This window comes from Lycium barbarum, chromosome 1 (genome assembly GCF_019175385.1).
Source record: "Lycium barbarum isolate Lr01 chromosome 1, ASM1917538v2, whole genome shotgun sequence".
Classification (NCBI taxonomy): domain Eukaryota; kingdom Viridiplantae; phylum Streptophyta; class Magnoliopsida; order Solanales; family Solanaceae; genus Lycium; species Lycium barbarum.
The window spans coordinates 145,593,416-145,616,677 of NC_083337.1; the positions used below are offsets into that span (position 1 = coordinate 145,593,416).

At 32.5% G+C, this 23,262-nt stretch overlaps 1 long non-coding RNA gene across 2 annotated transcripts; it reads left to right on the forward strand.

Annotated features, from left to right (window-relative positions):
- The first annotated feature begins 18,421 nt into the window (after positions 1-18,421).
- On the forward strand, positions 18,422-22,785 carry LOC132641915 (uncharacterized). Of its 2 annotated transcripts, XR_009583018.1 has the most exons (4): positions 18,422-19,184; positions 21,265-21,330; positions 21,464-21,602; positions 21,851-22,785. It is a non-coding gene; the product is annotated as an uncharacterized LOC132641915 (long non-coding RNA). The 2 variants fall into 2 exon arrangements; XR_009583017.1 differs by lacking the exon at positions 21,851-22,785 and having other exon boundaries at positions 21,464-21,745.
- The last annotated feature ends 477 nt before the right edge of the window (positions 22,786-23,262 follow it).

The window sequence follows — 23,262 nt, forward strand, 5'->3', positions numbered from 1 at the left end:
CTTTTTTCCTGAATTTCTCTTCTTTAAATTTTCTTTAAGCGGACCTTTACCATTTTCTGAACTTATTATCATTATTTAAATGTCCTTTTTTAATTTTTTTATATTTATTGTACTTGTCTCCTACTTCTTCACGTGGACCCCACCTTATTTTTTTTTTGCAATTATCTCCTACTTCTTCACGCGGACCTCACCTTATTTTTTATTTTTTTGCAATTATCTTCTACTTATTCACGTGGACCCCACCTTAATATTTTTTCTTTTTTTAACTATTAGCCATTATTGAAGAGTGGGTTGACGACCAAACCCACTCTTCTATAATGGTAGAAAAAGAGGTAGTTGTAGAAACATGAGTTTTTCATGTGAACTAGACGGCATATTCCCGTGCTGCGCACGGGCCCAACACTTTGAATTATAGTGTATTTATGCGTATGTAGTTGTGTTTGGGTAGTGATACTATATATATTCTATATTGCTAATAAATATACATAAATTTGCACTGTTTTTATGCACATATATATATATATATATATATATATATATATATATATATATATATATATATATAACATTGTAGTTTGTGCTCCATATTGAAATTTTTATTATAATAGTGTTTGCTACGGCTACAAAGTTGGCAAAAATTTATTAATACTTTTTAAAAGAGAAGACTTGTTTAAAAGGAAACTATTTTCCTCTCTTTGATATAAAACAATAGCAATATTTAAGCATCAGTTGATACTTTGAATTTTAATTCGATTAATTTAAAGGTGTAAAATATTATATTGTTAATACTTAATATATGTAGATTGGATCTAAACAATACTTATTATTTTTTATCAACTTTTGATTTGGATAATTTTAATTGAAATTATTAAATTAATTTTACATGTTTAAAACGACACAAAGTAGAAATTTGATTTTCTATTTAAACGAAGAACTACTATTTTTTAATTTTTGGTAAATATTCTTAGTTTGGCTCATTTTACTTGTCATGTTGTCTTTTGCACGTTTTTTTAAGGAAACGTCAATTAGAATTAGAATTTGACTAATTTACCTTATTAATTATTCGATCTCCATTTAATATTATTTTTTCTTTTACCAAATTAATCTCTTTTCACATTTATTAGAGTAAGGAAAAAAATGAAAAAGTAATTAGATTCTATCTTATTTTAAAATATAAATATTTAAAGTATATTTATTTTAGTAAACATAACAAATAAATGACATTGCGGAATAGCAAATACAACATTTAAATATCTAGATTAGATCTCAGACTAATATAGGAAAAGAAAAAAAATTGTACGGTCCACTTTTTAACATGGGATCCACTTTTTTTTTTAATATTGCTTGATTTCTGTAATATGGGGTCCACTTTTTTTTTACATGAGTTTGGAGACGGTGGGGTCCACTTTTTTCCAACCCTATTTTTTTTAACATTGCTGGTGTTTTTAGTATGGGGCCCATCTTATTTTTTTATTGTTTGATTTTTTAATATGGGGTGCACTTTTTTTTTACGTTGCTTATGTTTTTAATATGGCGTCCACTTTTTAATATGGGATCCACACTTTTTTTCTTATATTGCTTGATTTTTGTAATATGGGGTCCACTTTTTTTTTACATGAGTTTGGAGACGGTGGGGTCCACTTTCTTTCCCACCTTATTTTATTTTATTTTTTTAATATTGCATGGTGTTTTTAGTATGGGGCCCACCTAATTTTTTTTTGGGATCCACACATTTTTTTATATTGCTTGATTTTTGTAATATGGGGTTCACTTTTTTTTTATATGAGTTTGGAGACGATGGGGTCCACTTTCTTTCCCACCTTATTTTCTGAACTTATCATTATTATTTAAATATCCTATTTTTTTCAAAAAAATGGGCCCACCTTTTTTTTTTTTTGCAATTGTCTCCTAAATCTTCACGTGGGCTCCACCTTAATTTTTTTTATTTTTTATTTCTACTATTATAGAAGGGTGGACCCTTAATTTTTTTTTCAATTACAGAAGAGTGGGCCCTTAATTGTTTTTTTTAAATGCTCTCCTATATAGAAACATGAGTGGGTCCCTGGGGTGGACGACGAATTTTACTATTTTCTGAACTTATTATCATTATTTAAATGTCCTTTTTTTTGTTGCAATTTTTTCCTACTTCTTCACGTGAATCCCACTTTTTTTTTTTTTTACAATTGTCTCCTATATCTTCACGTGAGCCCACCCTTCTTTTTATGCAATTGCCTCCTAATTCTTCACGTAGACCCCACCTTAATTTTTTTTTTAATTTCTACTATCATAAAAGAGTGGGCCTCACCTTAATTTTTCTTTTTATTTTCTACTATTATAGAAGAGTAGGCCCCACCGTAATTTTTATTCTATTTTATAATTTACTATTATCCAAGACCGTTTATATTTCGTCTTCTTGATGTTATTCCTCATTATTTGTGTGAGATGTATGTGTCTAAACTTAAGTTTTAAATGTTTTGGTTTTATGACTTCTTTAGCGATTTTTGTGTTCAATATTGTCTCCTAATTCTTCACGTGAGCTCCATCTTAAATTTTTTTATTTTTTATTTCTATTATTATAGAGGGGTGGACCCTTAATTTTTTTTTAATTATAGAAGAGTGGTTCCTTGATTTTTTTTTTTTTAATTCTACTCGACTATATAGAAACATGAGTGGGTCCCTGGGGTGGACGACGATCCACCCATGTTTCTATATAGTAGAAATTTGGAAACTTATATGTCAATTTGGACAGTTTTTCGAAAATATCTCTTTGGAGAAGTTTCGTGAAAATATATGTGGAGAAGTTATTCTAGCTAGCGTTTTTTTGGATAGTTTTCTTTTAAAAAAATGTATTTTTGTTCCTAAAAAGAACACAAAAAAAGGCTGTGTTTAAAGCTAAAGGTTTCTCCAAAGAAACAGAAAACTCTTTAAGACCTCCAAGCCAGTACTATGTACATGTAATCTATCTTAATACTGTAAAAATAAATATTTTAATCTGGTCGACTCTATGCTGTCATTGTAAATTAATCTCATCTTTATACTCTAATTGCTTAATGTGAATGCACAATATTTATACGCTATTAGTGTAAATAATTTTTTATACGATCACGTCATTCAAATAATATCTCAAAGTAAAATGTGAGATTTTTTTTATAATGTTAAAATTTGAAAATAAGGCAGGTTATGATGCATGTATCTTAATTCTTAATGAGTGCTTTGACTGTAATAATATTACGTGAGGGAGCATTATAAAGTTGCAGTTGGTGTGGGCTGCACTATACAATTAGTGAGGGAAGTAATTGCACGGTTTGCTCTTCAAATGGCGTGGTCTTTAATTTTTGTCCTTCAAATGCCTGTCTTTAGGTTTAGCCCTTCAAAATCGACATTATATCGAACAATTTCCACGATTGCGGGTCTTTAATTTTTTCCTTCGCCTAAAAAATTGGCCAAAAATATCATGAAGTTCTGAATTGGAACTCCAGCTCAGTCAAACAAAAAATAAATCGCAAGACAAAGGTTATGCCTTATAAGCAGAACTTATTTATGCCTTTAGGATATTATCATGCGTAAATTATGCCCCTCTAGGCATAAATTTGATTTTGAATGAAAAATTAGCACAAAATAGGGACAAAATGCAAATGGCACTTAGTGAGGGCGAAAATCCAAGCCCACTCCATCTTTTGAATGGGCCAATATTATGTTGGACAACTTATAGGATTAACTACCTTTTAAGAGTTGTTAACAATTAATAGCCACCTTTTATTAATTTACAATTTGTAGGTAGTTTATGACAAACTCGTTGTATTTGAGTGTATTTGAATACACTATTCAGTTGTATCTAACCTTATCTGATATCACGTGTATTTGATTGTATTTGAATGCATGCAACCTTAATTTCTCTATGTATTCAAAATAATTATATTCCAGTGCATTTAAATACACGACGGAGCTATGTATTTTATTGTATTTATATATTGATATAGTTTTTATGTATCTGAATGTATTTCAACAAAATTTCAGATGCAAAATTTCAAATACACTATATTTACTCAAAAAAATGTGTACAAACATATGTATATAGATCATTCAAACAACACATACAATCGAATACTCTAGTTTGCCTCCAAAATGCAATCAGTCAAATACATATAACTTATATTTACAGTATAAAAAAAAAATGAATACACTCAAATCTAAGATATTACAAGGAGAAGAAGCCATGGATTCCGATATCCGTCAGATCTGAGAAGCGTAATGGCTTCTTTTTTCTTTCGTGTTCTTTACAAAAAAAATCTTTCTTCAACGATGGAAAATTCCAATTCTTCTTCCTCCGACGAAGTAAAACAAGTGTTGAAACTCTTTAAGAGCGGCGGCTGTGGTGATCTGGTGGTGCTCCGACGCTGGTGCTGCCGTGGAGGAGGAAGAGGCGGAGGCGTTTCTCAGATCTGGTGGTGTCGCCGTGAAGGAGGAAGAGGCGGATCCAGATCTGACCGAAAAGAGGGAAATGAATTTGGCCGGAGAGGGAAAGGTATTTGACCAGAGAGAGGAACAAAGAGAGAGAGGTGAGGGAGAAATAAGCCATAAAACCTAATGTGTTTGGTATAACTTTGAGATAAATTGAAAATTTACTGTAGTAATGAAAAATAGTAATTAAAATTAAATAGTAGTTACTCATTATAAATACCTCTTAGAGTTAGAGTTAGATATGACAAGTAAATATTCCTATTATGTTGGGCTGCCTATCGTAGACAACAGCCCAATAAAGAAATTTCAGACATATAGCAAAAACTACTTCATCTGCCCAATTTTATTATTTAACTTTGATTACACATAACGATTAACAGTATTGAAGTATCTGCAGTACTCAAAGCGGAGCAAGATAAAAATTTGAGGTTCTGTTTTTTTTTTTTGTTTTTCCTTTGGCGTGTCAGTTGTTTGAGATTTTATCGAGAAAGAAGTGGGTAGTAGTGAATGAAAATTTGCACTAGAAAAACGTGTAGCATGACTTCATGTTAGTGTACGCATCAACGTTTAATATGTGATTGTTAGTGTACGCATCAACGTTTAATATGTGATTTTTGGCATTTACTGATTGTTCAATAAGAATGCTAGTCAGATTTTCACATTTGAATATTTGATAGTACTTCACCATTTTAGCCAAGGAAACAGACAATTATGCATTTATTTTTAACCTACCTTTGACGCAAAAAATATTACATTGAAAGTTCCACTATTGATAAGTAGTAATCATTTATTTAATGCAGCAGCAATCAATTGGCATGCTTAAGGCATTTTCCGTTATTAGCGTATATAGGTTGTTTTCGACGTGCAATGACCACAATATGATGGCTTTCAGGATTATTATTCAAATAAATAATAAACTTTTATCCTTAGATGGTATAGAAGGTATGGATTCAAGTTATATAAACTCACAACAAAAAACATTAGAGTTTATTTTTGAATGTGGAAAGAAATAATTTAGAAAAAGCATCTTTTTTTTTTTTGTATAAATGATTTTTAAGACCCACTCTAGCAATTCCTTTTGTGTTTTTGTTTTGAGAATGCCCTGCATCTTTCAATATATGCATCCTTCGCATTAGTATCAGTCTTTTCTTTCAATCCCAATTTTCATGGTGTCAACATTTTTATGCCTCCATTAACTGTAGTCATAGTTCTTTGACCTCATAATCTCCTATTTAGTACCATGCCAGTTTCACTATTTTACTGCGTCATTTGCACTTTTGTCCCTGTTTTGTGCTGGTCTTTAATTTTTGTCCCCCCACGACAAATGTTTTTTTTTTTTTTTTTTTGCAGGCAGAAGTTTATTTTTCACATCATAATATCTCACAAGTTATGTCGGATCCCTTAGAGAACTTATGTCTCGCTAGGCAACCATGCAATTTCTTCATTTTTACTAGGTAGCTAGCTGATGGATAGTAATCTAGGATTTTATGCTGGGCTTGGGCTCTTTAGCGCAGTTTCTGGGTTGGGCTTACAGTTCGTGGCTAGCAAATGAATTGTAGTCTAATTTTTGGATTGTGTTCTGGGTTGGTCTTTTACATTTCTGGATTTTAGCTTTGGGCTACTTAAAGTAACCTACTTTTTTTCATTTCTATGTGGTCTTGTGGTCTGGTCCAATTTGGTTGATTTAGGGTGATTTGCACAAAAAGGAATATTTTAACATTACTATTTAAATATTATCTCTGGTTTCGATATTTGTATGAAAATAATACTTCTTAGGTTTAAGGAAAAATAAACACCTTAACTTGACCGGTAGAGGTGGGGACAAGAGGAGCTCTAAATGAGTTTCTTGCTATGACTTCTGAGCTCTGAATTCTGTTAAATTGCAGTTATGGGTATTTTAATTGTGATTGTTTGATAAGAGTCTTTTGTGATATGTTCTTTTGTGTAAAGGTTCTACATTTCCAGCTTAAATAATCTAAAATTTGAGTAAATTTAATAGGTAGTGAATATTTGTTGAAAAAGAGACGATGGATCTGTATGCTCAGCTTATTGTGCTCAGATCTAGCTCTATTTGAGAATTTTGCATGAACTGACCAACTAACTGGCCAACTCTAGCAAGCTGTACAATCTTCAACAAACAGAGGGAGTTGCTTGTGTTTAAATTAAGATAAGGGACCGAAATGCAATAATAAAACTCACATCATGTTTCCAAATGAATCTCAAGTGATACCATCTCATGATATCATTGTGATCTTGATATTTGCACGAAAAGAATATTTTTACATTACTCTTTAAATATTATGTCTATTTTTGATATTTGTATGAAAATATTTTTCTTTAAGTTTAAGGAAAATTATTCGAATAAAACACCTTTAACTTGAGCGGCTAGGTGACGAAAAGAGGAGCCAAAATGAGTTTAACGTGGGATGTTAGTTATGGTGGACTGATATGATTTCATGCTATATTTTTAACATATGTGTTGTTTAATTACTCACAAATCATATTGAATCGTCGTAAGAAGAACAAGAAATTGCATTTCAAAACTGTGTCATGCAAGTCATAACAAACAAACTTGATTACACATTGAAACTAGATACCTGTTAGATTAATCACATCTCATACCTGATTATGACAAGTTCTATGTTGACTCGATCCGTAGCTTATTTTGAAAGCTTGCAATAAGTCTAACTTCTTTTGCAAAAGACACACATGTACTGTGAACTCTGCTTATTTTTAAGACATATTGTCAAAAACAAGGACACGCGTGAAGGACCCTAATTGAGTTAAAGAAGCAAACTGCATCAATATCAATTGCTTTCTAGATCTTCTGCAACACGTTTTGAACAAAATAAAATTTTAATCCATGAGAATACAAATGGAGCAATTTCTTGATGAATTCTCTATTATTTTTCACTATATAGATACAAGATCACAAAGAGCAAATTTATCAGTCAGCAATAACCTAATTCCTAGAAATAAGAAGATAAGTTTACCAATGTAAACAAGAGATTTTCATTAAAAAGAATTTTTATACATTTATAAATAATTTGGAAGCATCTTTCTCATTTTAATGCCCATAAAAATGGTAGATTCATGTTTTTCACCAATTTATGAGTAACTTGATGAAAGATATAGAAAACACTATTGGAGACGATGAAAAACTTGAAGCAATTCAAAAAGGGGTCTCTTTGATTTCGTTGATATTAGACAAATTAATATTTGGGGTTTGATCCTAATGTTGTTTGGAGCTTGAGGTTGAAATTTTAACAGCTTTGGAGGAGATGTAGTGGAGCGGATATGAGAGAGCAAGCAGAGATAAAGAGAGAGTGAGAGAGACGGTAGAGGGAATCCTGCGTGAGAGAGGGAGAGGGAGAGAGAGAGATGGCTAGGAAAGAAAAAAGATATACTCCCTCTGTTTCAATTTGTTTGAATCTATTTCTTTTTTAATCTGTGTCAAAATGAATGGCCTCTTTCCTAATTTGGAAACAAATTCATTTTATGAATAATTTACAGCCACAAAAATTTTCAAGGCTTATTTTGAACCACAAGTTTCAAAAGTCTTCCTTCTTTCTTAAATGTCGTGCCCAATCAAATGGGTTCATATTAATTGAAACGGAGAGAGTACTAATTTTAATTAGAGCTTGTTTGAATGGGCTTAAAAAAAGTAGCTTATAAACTGAAAGCAGCTTATAAGCTGCTTTAGATAAGCTAAGTCAAACGGGCCCAATTATTTTTTGGGAAAAAGAATATTATCTGTCCACTCAGTCAAACTAATCCAACATTTAACCACTATTTGAGCTTAATTCCACTAGGTGTCCGTTCGACCCAAAATAATGTCAAAAAAGGCCGGTCGGCCCAAAATAATGTCAAGGCTGACCGGCCCAACAGCCCAGGCGCTTAAAAAAAAGACTTTTTGTGGCGACAAAAGGCTGCTACAGCATATATACATATGTTGGAATTATATATACACTTTATATACAAGAATTATACAGTTTATATACATATGCTGGAATTAATCATACATTTATTTTACATAAATTATACGTTAATTATACATTTATTATACACATATTATACAATAATGATATGATATTTTTTTATATACAATAGTGATACATATTATATACCACAATGATACGGTTTCTATTATACATTTTTTATACGTATGGTACACTTTCTATACAAGACTGATACAGTTTATATACACATGCTAAAATTATATATACACTTTATATACAAAAAATGATACATATTATATACAAAAATGATACAATTTTCTATTCTATACAGGACAGTTGCACTGTACTGATACACATTATATACACAAATGATACATATTATATACAAAAATGATACATAATTTAGTGATTCATATTTTATACAGTTTCTATACATTACAGATAGTTACTGATACATATTTTATACACAAATGACACATATTATATATAAAAAAATACCAGAGATATCGAAAGTAACTGCCAACAACTATTTTCTGACAATTACACACTCCTTGATTAAAAAATAAAAACTGCCTACAATAATTTTGTAACAAATCTATAGGAATTAGCCTAATTGCGAATAAAAAAAAATCAAAAATCAAAAGCTAAGCAAAGTCAAAATCGAGCGAAGAATAGTGCCTGCTTGTATTGGATAAGCCAAAATACTGCTATTTATCCTAATTGCCTAGCTTAAAACAAAAAAGTAGCAACAATTATTTTGTAACAAATCTACGGGAATTAACCTAATTGCGAATCGAAAACAAGCTAATCAAATTAAAATGGAGCTAAGGAGAGTGCCTGCTTGTACTGGACTTTAATTGAAAATTATCTTATTTAAGTTTTGGCTAATGGGTGAGATTAGTTTAGTGGGTATAATTTGGGTTTGGAAAAAATTGGGTTAAAGGGTGGGATTAGTTTCACCCCACCGGCCATTTTTGTCCTTTTCCCTTATTTTTTTAGCTTATTTTAAGCACAAAATGGCTTTAAGCTGACCAGCCAAACACTAAAAAAAACTAAGTTGTTTTCAGCAACTTATAAGCCAATCCAAACGGGCTCTTAGAGAGTTGAGCCAATCTTTTCTACACTAGATGTCCGAATGGTTCTAGGTCTTAATTTTCTCTTTTCCTTTTTTTTTTTTTTTAAATAAAGAGATTAAGGACTCGTTTGACCATAAGAATTATTCACTTTTTTCAAAAATTAGTGTTTGGCCATGAAAATTTCAAATACAATTTCACAAGAATTCACTTTTTTCACAACAAAAACAAGTATATTTCAACAACAAAAAATACAATTTCAAAAACTATGGCCGAACACAACTCCAACTCCAACTTCAACTCCGAAATTCCAAAAAAAGTGATTTTTTTTTTATTTCTATGACCAAACACCTACTAAATAAATTGAAAGTATGGCCTGTCCTAAGCAGTGACTTGTTTAAGGTCGGGCAATTCGCAGGAATGCCCCTCATTCGAGGTGGTCTTTAATTTTTGCCCCTCAAATTGTTGGTCTTTAATTTTTGCCCTTCACGTAGAAACCCTGAGGTTCTGGGTTCGAACCCCGGCTCCGGCATAAAGTTAAAAAATAATTTCGCAACGCAAGCCTTGAGAAAAGTTATGCCGGATCCGGCATACGCGCCTTAAGGTATAACTAAAGTTGTGTCGGATCCGGCATAACTTTTATGCCTTGAGGCAATTTATAAGACAGACTTTTAGTTATGCTGGAGACAACTTTTAGTTATGCCTGATCCGACATCGGTCTTATAAGGCAAATTTTTAATTATGCCTTAAGACAACATATGCCGGATCCGGCATAACTTTAGTTATGCCTTAAGGCAACTTATGTTGCATAAGACAGATTTTTCTCAAAGCCTTGCCTTGCGAAATTATTTTTATTTTTATGTCTGTGGGGGAGTTCGAACCCAGAACCTCAGTATTTTCGGTCACCTTTTCAAGTGAAGGGTAAAACTTAAAGGACACCAATTTGAGGGACAAAATTTAAAGACCACCCAAAAGAAGGTCAATCCGTGCAAAAAAATGTTTAAAGTCAGGCTGGATTGGTCATATTAAGGCCTTTCATTCGTCCGTCCTAGACCATCAAATTATGTTACCGGTTAGGGCTGGGTTAGGTCGGCCCACTTTGACAACTTTTAAGTGTGACTCCCTTCATGCCCTTTGTAAGGACTAATGAACAATAACATGATTTATTTATTTAAAAATTATAATGAGTGGAGCAAATTGTAAGGCACTAATATTTATAATGACAGCGATAATTCATAATTACTGTGATTTTGAGTCATTCAATTGGCATTTAAAGTTAGTGAATTCATTTGTATAAGTTGAGTTTGGTATACGAGTTTTCAACTAATTTCTTTACATGAGTCTATTTTAATGTGACCAAGAAGTTACGGGTTCAAGCTATTAAAATAGTCTCTTGCAGAAATGCTAGATAAGGCTGCGTATAATAGACTTGTCACGCCCCGAATCATGGCCTGGGCGAAACACGGCACTCGGTGCCTTGCTGCATGTGACCGAGCGAACCACATGGCTTGCTGAATCATCATGAGGCATAACATGAGCGGAATATAACGTGAATGCATGATGAGCTTTTATAAAACATAGTAAGTCATAATACTTAATAAAAATACTTGTTTAAACATGAGTGCGGAAATAACATGAATGAGCCAAAATGGTTATACGACTCTGATTGTCTGACATAACATAACTGACTTGTCTAGTCTATGAAACCTCTATCATGAGTCTGACTGGAAAACATACTTACTGGGACAAGGCCCCCAGCATACCTTAGATGCATAACTAATCATAAAACAAAAGTTGACTAAACCCTGAATGAGATGGGACTCACCAATAAGCTGATACGAATGCTGTCCTACTGAGCAGATGTGTCGTCCTGTATATCAGTACCTGCATCGTGAAATGCAGGCCCCCCGGGCAATAGAAAGGGGACGTCAACACTTTGAATGGAATGGTATGTAAAGCAACTGAATGAAATAACATGGGACATGAAATAATAATGATAGGAACTGAAACCTGGTCATGAACATGAATACATATATTTATATATAACATGGTAAAAAATATCATAGGTAGGGAGAGCAATAACTTATAACTGATCCATGGTTTGGTGCTTGCGTCTCGCCAGCAGAATACTCAGTCTTTGCCAGGGAACATGAGATTTAATAAAATATGAAAGGATCCAGTCATTATGAGAGATCGTCCGGGACATGGGTGGAGCGATCCTCATCCTACGGTGGCTACGTAGTTTCAGGCTATCTGAAGCCTTCCTCGATAATTAAAGCAACTCCCAAAATCATGAATATGTAAAATAAGTGGCACTTGCTGCCCATGGTTTTCATGAATATAACTTACTTGTACATGGATATCGTAAATTATAGCTTGCTTGCATGAACTTGTAAAACATGTATAGTATTTTCTTGAAAATAGCATAATATATCATAAACTAGCATGCATGAACCCATGGAATGAGATATATGGATTTTTCATAGATTACGGACAGATTCTTAATAATCATAAAGAAATATTAAGAACTCAATGATGAAATTATAACAATTCATACATAATATAATCATGGACATGGACCTAGGGTTATCATGAGCATGGTATAGAAACCCTAGTTTTCGTAAAGAATCATAATTTATGGATTATGAGGTGTGGGGAAGAACAATGATGTTCCCACATGTAGATAGTAACTCTACATACCTTAGTCACTCCAAAACTTGAATTAAAGACTTGAGCTTTGAAGAAGATTTTCAAAATCTTGAATTCTTGAACCTTGAGATGGGTTTTCTTGAAAACCCTAGTTTCTGAACAATGATTTCTTGCTTAGATTACGAGGATATATATATATATATATATATATATATATATATATATATATATATATATATATATATATATATATATATATATATATTGACTTGGAATGATTAGAAGGGTTTACTCAAGTTAGAAAGAGATTAGGGACTTGAATTCAACCTAGAATCATGATAAAACTTACCTTGTAGGGTTTTTGAAGCTTGGAACTTGTTCTTCCTGACTTTAGGGTAATTTTTCGTGACTAGGGGTGTTAGAGAAATAAACCCCAAGCTTAAATATAACTTAAAATGCGAAATCCCGACTTTTTGACCCGAACCCGACTTGTTACGCGATCGGTCCGTGATGCGGGGCCATCGCGCGACATTCTGCAGGTCGATACTCAGAGTTGCACGATCGGCCCGCGATGCGGGGCCATCGCACGCGCCCACACGCGCCCCGTGTGTCGGTTCTATGCAGTGTTCGGTAAAATGGTCATAACTTCTTGTACAGAGCTCTGTTTGGGCTCCACAATATACCGTTGTAAAGCCATTTCAAAGAGCTACAACTTTAATGTTTTAAGTTTTCTCAAATTCCCAACGGATTTTCACGAAATATGACTGGAAGGTAGATGTATCGAAAACTTAGCCGATTCTATAGAATTTCAAGTGCCTTACTATTACCAATATTTGGACGATCATATCTCCTTGTTCCGACCTCTGATTGGCCTGGTCCTTATATCGTTAGAAAGGTATTTCTACGTACTACAACTTTTATTAAGGGTACTTTCCCAAATTCTCAACTAATCAAGGAGTTATGGCTGCCCGAAGTAGGCCTATCAACCACTTTCGTAATACGTACAAACTTTTAAATTTTTCTTTAAAACTCTAACGTTACGAGTCTAACATGAGTTCTAAGATACGAGGTGTTACAAGACTCTTGTGGTCCGGTCCTTTCCCGACACCGCGCATAGCAAGAGCTTAATGCACCGGATTGCCCTTTAATCTATTTCATTCAAGTAATGAATAATTTATCTAAAAGAATGACAATATATCACTTCATCAAGAATAAATCACATTTTTATTAAAAATTTAGAGATTGAGACTATATAATGTCGACATCATTAATTAGTTAACAAAATATAATACTTCTTAGTTACCTAAAATGAACTAGAAAATTATGTGGCCCTTTTAGGTTAAACAATTATTTATTTTACCACACTTAAAAATAATTACGCCTACACATCCACATAAAATTGAATAAAATTCAGAAAAAAGAATAAGGTCAGGGCAAAAAAGATAGAAGTTTGATTTATCAGGTTATACCATCATATGCTAATTAATAAGGAACTTTCAAAGGAAAATCTTCTTGGATCTTGTGTATGCATCAATGAATACTAATTGAGTAAGGTAAAATAATAAATTACAATATAACATTGCATATTAATTTATCACGATAAATTTTATGTAATAAATATATACCATACACTTGCTATATACATAATATGTGGATAAGTATTTTTTTCTTTCAAGAGTATGCCCCCACATCCATTAATAAGAAGAGAACAATAACATAATTATTGTAAATAAATAATTGACTCATTTTAACCATAGAACATAAACTTATAATTCGATCAAATAAATAATAAGTTTAACATTTTGATGAAATCCAATCAGAGAACTTAGCGCTATCACTTTAAAGAAATCTTTAACAATAGTACTTACATATACAAACAAAACCTCCCCCCATACAAAATGAATCAAATAATTTATCATGATATGTGTTCGTGCAGATAGGCGTAAAATCTTGGGTGTCTTTGCATCTTATGTTGATTTGAGCACTGCATTCTTTAACTTCGTCATCTTGAGCAATCGTCGGGCTGAGAACTACAAAAAAAATTAAAGATTATTAGAATTAGTTAGAGATACCAATTCAAGAAGATAACAACACTAATTGATTTCTTATCTTTATTTATCAATCTATACAGATATTAAATTGTGATTAAGAACTACATAAGTAGTATTACAAATAATACTTAGCATATTCTCGTATATATTAAGGTTATTTGAAGTATTCATGTTTGATGAAAAAGATAGTACTTCAATTTCTAAAATCACATTAATAATAAAATGGATGAAATGTAAACAGAAAATGATTTAAAACATTAAAAAGGGAGAGTTTTAATGCACAACATGATAAATACATGATGATAAGAAGATGGCATGCAGTAGCAAACTGAAACTTTTGCCATTTCTACTTGATTATTATGCCCGTGCTGTTAAGAGAATGTCATGAATGGTTTCACCATGATCTAAATCTATAGTTAATATAAAGCTAGGAATAGACAATTCTATGTGACACCTCTCTATGGTCAAGAATTCTATTTATCTTTTTTCTCTTTTTTTGACTTTTTATATCATTTTTAATTATTTTATTCTAATTTTAAAAGTCATCTCCATAACTCACTCCCCTTCATCTTCATAACTTCTACTCTTAATTAGTATTAGTAATTAATTTCATAATTCCTAATTTAATATACAAGTTATGACACCTAATTAAAATCACACCAACATGGTATTCTCCTTTTTTTTGACAATTTTTTCTTCATTTCTCTATAAAATTTACTAATTACTAAATAAATAGAATAACAAAAGCGTCATACATTAAATGAGCCTTTGAAAGAGTCCAAACCACGTTCAACATTGTAATAAATTAAGTAACCCTCTGTTTGATCCGTTTCCACGTAATAGTAATATTTATTTATAATCAAGCCTAAAGCCGTTTTTTCCATCGTAATTAATGACTGATAATTATAGTGACAATTCATTCCTCTGTCATTTGATACTAAATTATATTCCCCCCCCCCCCCCCCCCTCATATATATCCTCTTTGTAGGTATGTTATTCTTCTTGTGTTCTTTTTTTATTGCATTAAGAATATTTCATGTATGTTCTTACGTGTTAAAATTCTCATTTAGTAAATTAATTTTCGATATCTTCTTACTATTCCTATTCGTAGTTCATCGATTTTTGAAATTTATTATTTCAGAGAAAGAAGAAAACCAATGATGGACACATGAAAAGAAACTAGAAAATCACTACAGGAAGATTTGAGGCTAAGGACAATTAGTCTTTCTTAAACTTGACTTTGCAAAATAAGTTATTTAATGATCGCTTTTGCACCACATGCAATGTATCTAATTTTCTCATAATTTGGATAATTAGATGACTTGATTTTATTCATACTAATTGTTTGTTTGTTTTTTTTTTATAAAAAAAAAATACTGTCTTGATATCCTCTCTGTTCATTTTTTTCACTGCATAACTAATTCTTTGTTTTGTTTAGTAGGTGATTATTAGAGATGTGATAAATTGTCAAAGGATTGTCTACATAAATTAGTTGATAATTTTTTTTTATTGCCATTCTTTTTGCATGCTAAAAGATTTTAGTATTAACAGATTATGTCAGAAAAATTAAGTTGTATTTCTAAATATACAACTAAAATTGAATTGAGTGTTTTTTATTTGTACAGTTAATATAGCTATAAAATGAAATCTACAAAATTTTAGTTTTAATTTTACCTTTTTTAGTACTCTTTAAAACTTATACAAAAATTATATAAGTTTCATTGATAATGTATAAAAAATGTATATTATGTAGAAGTAGATACTCCAAATAATACAACTATATAAATTAGCTAATAGCCTGACACAAAATAGATGTTGGCAATTTTTTCCATAAAAGAATTGTAGTATCTAATTTCATTATTGGGAACTAACAATCATTTCAAATTTCACTAATATATGAAGTGTTTGCTTTCAATAGTAAAGTCCACCAAATGGTTGTTTCCATTTTGCATTTTATGTGAAATTTCAAAAGTTTTTATATGAAAGAGTTCAAGTTTAAAGCGTAATAAAAATACTTCAGTCGACATGTTAACAAGTAATCGGGGAAAATCTACATTTGTCGTCATTTTATATATTAATATTAACACCTCTACAAGTTCAATAATTTGTGCCTATTCATACATAAATGAGTGAAAATCCTTTTTTATTGTATATCTTAAAATTGTATTACATTATTTATAAATGATTAAGCAAAATCAGGCTTAGGTTTGCAATACCCATTTTTTATGTTATCTTTTTTTTTTCCCCTCTCTTCTTCATTACTTTTTTTTTTTTGTTTCCGTTCAAGTTACATATATCAATTTTAATGCGCAGCTTCATAGCAATCTTAATGTATCCCAAAATTCTTTCAATCAAAATATAAATTATCAACAAATCATAAAAAAATTAGTAGAAACATGAAAAGATTTTTAATTAATAAATATTATTTCTTTTCTAAAAATTATAACGTTCATATTTTATACTCCTTTTATGACCGCGCGTAGCGCGAGTAAAGTACACTAGTATATATAGAGAGAGAGAGAAACACACACATACACATAAGAGTAATAAATTATTACATAATCTAATGAAACTAAGCCAAAGATTATGATAATTCAGTGAATATTATATAATTTTATGAGATAAGGACCTTCAACAAATTTCTATTATGCAGGAAATATTTAGATAATTTCCAATTAGTTGGGTATTAAGAAGAGTTATTAAATTTAATCCATTTTATTAAGCCTATCAAAAAATTAGGAAAATTATATATATATATTTTTTGTCAAAATATTTTTTTTTAAGTATAATTGTCGTTGTACTCTCACAAATAAGCTATATTTATCCTTCGTTATACTTTTTCAATATATTTGCCCTTGCCATACTACTTTAGGGCCATATTTGCCCTTGTACTGTAAAAAGAGAGTCATATTCGTCCCAACTCCGCTAAATCCTAAAGTCCCACCTTAATTTTCCTATGTGGCACCTACGTGACTTTTTTCTTAACTAAATCTACTCATCTATTTAAACTCTTTTAACCCGTCCGCCCCAACTAACCCGCCACCCACTAAAAAACTAAAACCCAACAATTTTCTTTTATTTTCATCTTCTTCTTTTCCCTTTTCAGTACCCCCCCCCCCCCCCCCCCCCCCTTTTTTTTTTTTTTAATTCACCATGAGAGAACAAGCTTTCATCCTACCCTTAATGTGTCCTTGCGGTTTTAAAGAATAATAAATATGTTCCTTACTTTTGGTACATTTTCATTCTAGAGCTATCAAAATGAATTTGGCCCATGAAAACAGCCCAACTCACCCCCACCCCCAACCCAACCCAGGTAGGATTGAATTAAAAAAATTCAAGCCTATTTTAAATTAATGAATTTTACCTCGGTATGTGTTTATGAAAGCTTAATTATCACTGTTATAAATTCACGTGACGTGTCACGTCCCAAATTCATGTGATCGGCACTTGTAGCTCTACCCGACTCGACCAAACCAACACATTCTAGAAAATTCATCTTTATGCTTAATGTATACATGCGTGTTTTCAAAACAATGTACCATCATTTGAATAATTTAGAATCAAAATAAAGATGCAATCTTTAAACCAACCACTTTTTAATTAAAAGAAAATGTCCAAGGCAAAGAGTTTCATTCATACATATTATATGATTAACCATAGAAATGTAAGCCAAAAATAATAGTAACTATTTTGTGTATAAAACCTCTACGACACGAAATAAAATAGTCAATCGAGACATGCCCCGATGACTCAAAAGAATAGCAATAGTTCTCCATGAGTACAATCCGGAACCTCATCAAAAGTATTCAAAACAGATGTGGAGTTGCCCTATTCAGAAAGCTCGGGCTGCAGAAATCCAGTTCTTGAAAACAAAAAATAAACATTTGGCCAACGTGCCTAAGCTTCACATGTCTAGTAAGCTAATAGGAGTAGCTAAATAGTAAATAGCCCTATGTTTATTACTAAATTATGATTTACACTGAATTGAGTTTTTTTTTTTTTTTTTTAAATATTCTAAGGACCCGTTTAGCCATAAGAATTATTCACTTTTTTCCGGATTTTTTTTTCCACTTTTTTCAAAAATTAGTGTTTTTCACTTTTTTCACAACCAAAATGATGTTGAAAAAAAAAACATTTCAACAAAAAAAAAATACTATTTGCAAAAACTATGGCCAAACACAACTCCAACTCCAAAATTCCAAAAAAAAAAGTGAAAAAGTTTTTTATTTCTATTGCCAAACACCTACTAATTCGCTGCTTATTATATATATTTCCCAAAAAAGGTATATTAGCAAAAAATACATGTTTATTGAATTTGGATTCGAAAATTATTTTCAGTTTGCTTCATAAAGTAACATTAGAATGAGTTGATGGACCCGCAAGGGTGGCTCAGTTGGTTGAGCATGGGGCTTTCATAATGAAGGTCTCAGGTTCGAAACCCCCTGCCTACGCTAGCAGGGGATTTGCCTTCTGGGTCGAGCTCGTCACACGGGGCTTGCCTAGTGCGGGTTATCTCTCTTGTGTGGTTTGCGAGCTATTACATAAGAGCTGGGTTTACCCTGTGCGCACCCGAAGGGCAGCGGCTGCGGGTTCCCATATCATCAAAAAAAAAAAAAAAAAAAAAAAAAAGAATGAGCTGATGCATAGAATCATATCTAGAAGTCATTGGAGTTACATGTAACAAACTAAAACATGGGTGGTTAAAACGCACACTGCTTTTCATATTTGTAAACCTAATGCAAAATATATTAGGGTTTCCACCCAACTGCCGCTTCTTCACCATCTATTTGTAGTTCCTGTCTCTAAAGCTTATGAAATTTTGTAGGAAGTGGAAAGGGGATGAGTGTTTCGGGGAGCTTTTGGATTGGGTGGCGTGGCAAGATTTCATATTTATGTTTTATAAAAATTGAAGTCTTGCCAATACCGCCCATTCCAATGGCTTCCCATCATTTCTCCCTTTCCTTTTTCTCCAGTGCTTAATGGGTTTCTTGGTATGACATGTGAGCTCTAATTCCTGGTTGAAATTTATGGTGCTTTTAATTGTTACAAGTGTTTTCATGTGTAAAGTATCTAACTTTCCAGCTTATATAATCTAAAATTACCAAGTAAATTTGATAGGCTGAGACAGTGGAGCTATATGCTCAGATCTAGTTTTACTTGAGAATATTGCATCAACTGACCAACTAAACTCTCCAACTCTTAACAAACTGGACAAACTTCAGCTAACTGTGGGTGTTGATTGTGTTTAAATTAAGTAGGCGTTTGACCATGAAAACCAAAATATTTTTCACTTTATTTGGAATTTTGGAGATGGAGTTGTGCTTGGTTATAATTATTGCAAAGAATCTGATTGTTTGAATGTATTGAAAGTGAAAACTAAGGGCTTAGGTGTTTTCCAAATTTCAAATACAACGTTGTAGTTGGAATTTTCATGGTTGATTTTCAAATAAAATGAAATGAATTTCCAAAAAAAAGCGAAAAATTCTCATGGCCAAACGGGTCCTAAGAAAAGGTTCCAAAATGTATATAATAAAACCTACTTCCAGAAGAATTCCGTCCGAACAGAGGGAGTTGATTGTGATGAGTAGTGAATGGTGATTGGTTGATAAGAGTTTTTTGTGTAAAAGTTCTACATTTCCAGTTTAAGTAATGTAAATTTTGGAAGTAAATATGGTAGGCTGTGAATATCTGTTGAAAAGAGATAGTTGGGTTGTAAGCTGAGCTAAGATTCTGTTGTGATCTGGTTTTAGTAGAAAAACTTTGCATGAACTCTCCATAAAATGGTTAGCTCTATCTTAATTGTTACCTTATTTTCACTGTCCATTATTTGTTTGAGGATAATACTAGCCTGGGAAAGAAAGAAGAAAAATATTCATCCTTGCCGTGATTACAAAAAGTATTCATATGTAGTAGTTGCACAAACAACTCTCCAACTCTAACAAAATCTTCAGCAAAGAGAGGGAGTTGATTGTGTACTAATTAAGACAAGGGACCGAAATGTATATAATAAAACTCACATCCAGTTTTCAAATGAATCTCAAGTCATAGCATCTCATCATATCATTGTCCAAGATGGTGTCCCTTCTAAGGTGCCAGAAGAATTTGACTATGAGTTCTATTGCTTGTCCTTTAAGGGCTTTGCGCTTTTGGAATATGGTGGAAAGCTAAAAATTGGATCTTTGTGAATCTATATACTACTGAATAAACTTCTGTGTCGATTGATCAAAGCATTATTGTTTGAAATTTCTCCTTTGTATCAATTTTCTTGTAGTAGTATTTGTTATAGCATTTTTGCCATTCTGTATGGTTTACATTTTAGGAAGTCTTTGAGATATATCAGTAGGCTGACAGGGTGGTTGGCAATCTGCGGAAATTGGTGTCCTCACTTAACACTTGGTGATATGCTGCTCAATTCCAGTTGCTAGGGAATGCGCCAACTGCTTAAGTTGAAGATACTACTTGTTAATTTAGTTTATTGTGTTTTATTTGGATTAATGATTGCTTGACTTGATTAAACTATAAATATGTGCATAACTATACTCAACATACATATATGCATGCAAGAGAATGTGCTTAAACTTCATCATTCCATATAGTCGCATCAATGAATAGGTAAAACCATGGTTATTACATTATGTGAACTTTGCCATCTTTCTGGATAAGCCATATGAAGTTATTAACTGCTTGATTGATTTTGTCAAAATTAACTGACAGATGCTTCCCTATGTTTTTAGTGGATAACATTCTTTTATTTGAATTTCATTTAGTAGTCAATACTCATTACTCAATTGAGATGTTCTCCAAATAATCCATTCAGGGTACTTAGGGTGTCGAAGCTTATCATTACTTTCTAAACTTTCAGTCAGGTGCTCCATATAATTGGCAAATTTGTAGAACCTGCAACTAGTCTCTTTCTGTCCTATTATATTCAGAGCTAATTACTTGGAGCTCTCTTTGGCAGCTGAAGCCATTGATCTTAGGCAGCATCACTTATTTCCCGCCGAATTTCTTGAATGCACTTTTTCTTTTTTGTGTCCACCCTGATAAGGAAGCAATATGTTTATGTTGCAGGCGTACACTTGTTCAAGTGTTGTTTCTGATGCGTCAATCCTGGCTGTTGCTATTCTCATGCTATTTGTAATGATTCGTCTAACAACTTTTAACACTTCTCTTATCAAAGGATGTATCCTCATATTGTACTTGCTCTATGTCAAATGCTGCAGGATGTAATTCTGCATTTCATGAGGCTAACCATCCTTTGAATTTGCAGTTTTCTTGATCAGGAATTTGGCAGTAGCACTAGCAGGAGCATCACCAGTTCATTGCATTAATCAACCTTACCTTAACTTCTTATGCTTTACCAACTACATCTCAGTGGGTGCTTTGAAAGATTTGGAGTTTTGGACCAGGTCACTGTTTAATATGCTGATCCCTTTATCCACACAATTGCTTTACAAAGTAATGAAGTATGATAAAAACTCTTCCACTGGAATTACTTTGCCTGGTGTCCAATAGAAATCTTTTACAGATTAAAAGAAAAACTCTTATTCTCTGAACCATCTTCAAATGACTAAATTGATCACTTCAAGAATCACACTACAGTTGTACCATCCTCTTCATTTTGTCTTGACATTCATCTATATATTTAATTCGATAGGTAAGTCATATTCTCTTTGAATGTACCCTTGGTGGACGAGAGCTTATTGTGCGAACTGCAAAGGTTATAGTGCAGCTGAGAAATGCAGAGCAAAGGTCTAAGCTCTTAGCAGAGGTTCTTTTGCCCCCTTGAAAACCATCAAATGTAATCTCCATTGGTCTATTTTTTCTTCTTACATCTGATAAAATAAGTACCAAGTTCTATGTGCAAATAATTGAGAGTTGTTGAAGAAAACCTCATTTTCTGCTGTTTCTTGGTTATTGTTATGGCCTTATTGTGGCCTTTTTATGATGAGAGTAGTAATCTTGTTAAAGGGACTATGAGTACACAGTTAGTCGGGTGATGGCAAAGAGACCCCGTCAACCTAAATGGGAGGTCATGACCCAAATTTCACTAAGCCGTGATGGCACCTAGCAGAATCTGTTTGGCGAATCAATCAACACGAATATACCCAAAAAAAGAGACAATATCACAAAAATATAGTTCGTGTTGGAACCTGAGGAGCTCGGGTGATTTCCTTGTGCCAAGGTTTTACCGGAAACCGCCTGCCTCCCTACCTCTCAAGGTAGGGGTAAGGTCATGCGTACACTCTACCCTCTCCAAACCCCATTATGTGGGATTTCACTGGGTATGTTGTTGTATTGTTTAAGCTTCACATGTTCAGGATGCACTACAGTGTTTTGAGAACTGTCCTGGTAAGATGAGAAGGCCGAGTCTATGAACTTGTTGGATCATTTGATAGTGAGATATTTGGTGTAGGACCTGTTGAGGGTGGTCCAACAATTGATCCGTGATTTCTAGATCATTTCGGCTCTGTTCAGCTGGGGTGAGCCATCACTAGTGCAGGCCATTCCAGTTCTATCTTATCTTTCTTATTTTGGACCATGCCCAGGCAGTTGTATCAGTATTCTATAGTCGCTCCATGACTTATAGTGTATTCGAGTATTTTGGCTTTGTGTTTGTACTTATTTTTCCTTCCATTTCGTTATTGTTCCTTTACCGTTTTAGTCGTTTATTTGCATAATTAGCTTTGAAGATTTGCCTGGTGAGGATATGGCTAAGGTGTCCAGTCATGGCCTAAGTGTCAGATTTGAATCGTGGCAATAACTCACTCAGTGGGTCAAATTTTAAAAAACTTCATACATAATAAATAAATTGAAAAAATTCTTAAAAAAAAGTCCCAAGTTCCTGAAAAATGATGATTGTTGTTTCTATTTAGCTAATAATTCAATAAAATAATAAATTTTGTGAAAGCAGCAATAGAAGCATTTTACATTCAGAAAAGGGCCAAAATTACCCCTGAACTTTGGGAAATAGTTCATTCATACCCTTCGTTATACTTTAGGGTCAATTATACCCTTACCATTATACTAAGGGGTCAATTATACCCTTATGTCTAACAGTTGTCACGG